A 3,194-nucleotide genomic window follows, 5' to 3' on the forward strand; every position below is an offset into this window, starting at 1 on the left:
ACACCCTCAAGAGAAAGCCAGAGTAACTAGTGTGCTCTCCACACACAAGATTTGTTTTTGAGGTGTAATTGGCATGTAACGTATTAGTTTCAGATGTCCAACCTACTGATTCGATATTTGTGTCTGCTGCAAAATGGTCGTCAGTGTGAGTCTTACAACACCCATCATCACAGTTACAGAAATTGTCTTTTCTTATGAGAACTTTTAAGATCTATGCTCTTAGCAACTTCAAATATGTAATATAGCATCGTTAACTACACTCACTATGCTATACACTACATCCCCAGGATTTCCTTTAAAACTGGAGGTTTATACCTTTTGACCCTCTCCACCCATTCTCCTGCACCCATCACCTCTGGCAACCACCAATCTATTCTCTGTATCTATGGGCTCTTTTTTGTTATTGTTTTTTTCATTTTTAGATTCTACATAGAGGTGAGATCATGTGGTATTTGTCTTTCTCTGTCTTACTTCTGTTAGTATAATGCCCTCAAGGTTCATCCATGTTGTTACAAGTTGCAGGATTTCCATATTTTTTATGGCTAAATAATATTCTGCATCTGTATCTATAATAGATGTATTATATCTAGATATGTCTCTCCGTAGACCCTTAGATTGTTTCCACCTTTTGGCTCTTGTAAATAATGCTTCAATGGACATGGAGGTGCATATACTTTTTTGAATTAGTGTTTAATTTTATTCAGATAAGTACCCAGGAATGGAATTGCTAAATCACATGGTAGTTCTGTTTTCAATTTCCAGAGGAGTCTCCATACTGTTTTCCATAATTGCACCCATTTACATTCCCACCAACAGTGTAAAAGATTCTCTTTTTCTTCATATCCTCGCCAACACTTATTTTTTGTCTTTTGGAGAATGGCCATTCTAACAGGTGTGAGGTGTTATCTTATTGTGGGGTTTTTATTGAAGTACGATGAACATAAAGGTTATATTAGTTTCAGCGGTACAACATGTCAATTCAATGCTATATATTGCTCAGTGCTTAGCAGAGTATGCGTAGTCACCATCTGTCACTATGTAGCAACGTCACAGTATTACTGACTGTGTTCCGTATGTTGGACTTGTCATCCTCATGACTTGTGTATTTTATAACTGGAAGTTTATAAAATCCCCTGGCCTATTTCACCTCTTCCCCATCACCTCCCCCGCCCCCCCCCACAACCATCAACTTGTTCTCCGTATTTAAAAGTCTGTTTGATGTGGTTTTGATCTGCATTTTCCTGATGATCAGTGATGTTGAGCCCCTTTTCCTGCCCCTGTTACCATCTGGATGAATTCTTTAGAAAAAATGTCTATTCAGAGACTCTGCCCAGTTTTTAACCGATTGTTGTTTTGCTAATGAGTTGTATGAATTCTTCGTCTCTTTTGGATATTAGTCACTTATCAGATATATGATTTGCAAATAGTTTCTCCCGTGCAGTAGGCTATCTTTCTGTTTTGTTAGTGACTTCCTTTGCGGTGCAGAAGCTTCTTCGTTTGATGTGTTCCCACACAAGATGTTTTCAATTTTGAAATTCCACAGGAAATTGAAGAGGGTTTGTTTGAATTCAAAGTTAGGGCTGAAGAGAATGAAGATAAAAATGGGGAAAGTGTTTAGAAATGAATGCACAGTGGTAATGGTAAACAAAAGTGAGAGGAAAGGACTTAAAGCCAAGAGTGTTGGAGCAAATACGAAGGAATGAAATCACTTCAGATAAATAATAGATAGAAGTTTATTCTGCTGTATATTTCTCATATCAGTGTAACAAAATACTTTCTGTATCAATTTTTTTTTGAGGCAAACAAAAGGTCACCTCCCTTCCCTTTCATTGTAACAAAGCACTGCTGGCCTTCTGAGTCACTGTGAATTATGGGGCTTTCTGTTGCTTGCCTCAGAATCTTGCCATCATTTCTACGTTGTTCTATGAGAAAAGAGTGGTTTGCATTCCAGATGGGTTTGGGATCATGACATGTCTACAAATTGGGACAGCTGATTTCCAGTTTTAGTAAGAGGCCCTGTGTCCTGCCAACACTCAGAGGTTGGTGTATCACGTCCCGTAATTAGGGAAAAACAAATTATCCCGTTGCAGCTGAGTTGAAATTTATTCTCTGCCTCGTAAATGTGTTCTAAACGGGGAAGGCTAACTTCACCCCTGTTAAGCTCTGACTTAAGTATTAGTGAGCTTTCCTCTTTAGTTTTTGTGTACTCACTCCAAAGTTCTTACAACAATCTCTATTTCATTCTCGCCATCAGAAAAACAATATAACAAATACTTTTTAAAAAGAGAGACTCGAGTTTTCTTTCATGTGATTTTAACTTAAAAAAAATTCCGTTTGGCATTGAGAAGATTTCATTTATTCCTACCTCTCTGGAGCAATGCCACAAACTTCATTTGTAATGTACCACGTTTATCTTTGGATGGAAGATTGTAGAAGAACAGTGGGGAGGCCAGGTGTCCTTTATTTGCGCATAATCCCATAAACTTCTGTGCCCTGTTATCACCAACACCTGCACGACGGGCTGGGGCAAACAAAAGAGGTCTTCAGGGGCAGAAAACTAGCCTTATAAAACTCCAGAGTCAAGGTTGCATCTTTGTTGAGTCCGCTAAGTTAGCTCTGGATTTCTTTTCTCAGTCATCAATAATTCACACAGTTCACGGACTTAAAAATGTGAAACACTTTGCAGTGAAAACCTTTTGTGTCTTTCATCTGCTCAGTTTTCATCTCGGAGCCCTCACGGGTCACTAATTGCGTTTGTCAAGTTCAAGAACATTCTTTCAGAATTTCTTTAGGCATGTATGAGTATATATGATTTCATGTATATTTGAAACTGTGGATAATTTAAAGAACACTGTACCTAGTAGAATGATATTCTTCCAGGACTTTTTACTTTTGGGTGTAAGGAAAGTTATTATAGTGAACCTTCCGTTGTTTTAATTCTCTAGCAATAGTAGAGTGAACTAACCAGTACTCGGCTAGGCATCAATAGATCTGCCTTTAGTTTAAAATATGACTCTGGGGCACCCGGTAGCTCAGTCATTTAAGTGTTTGACTCTTGGTTTCAGTTGATGTCATGATCACGGGGTTCATGAGTTTGAGCCCCATATCAGGCTCCATGCTGACAGTGTGGAGCCTTCTTAGGATTCTCTCTCTCTCTCTCTCTCTCTCTCTCTCTCTCTCTCTCTCTCTCTCTC

The sequence above is a fragment of the Suricata suricatta genome, chromosome 14 (genome assembly GCF_006229205.1).
Source record: "Suricata suricatta isolate VVHF042 chromosome 14, meerkat_22Aug2017_6uvM2_HiC, whole genome shotgun sequence".
Taxonomy (NCBI): domain Eukaryota; kingdom Metazoa; phylum Chordata; class Mammalia; order Carnivora; family Herpestidae; genus Suricata; species Suricata suricatta.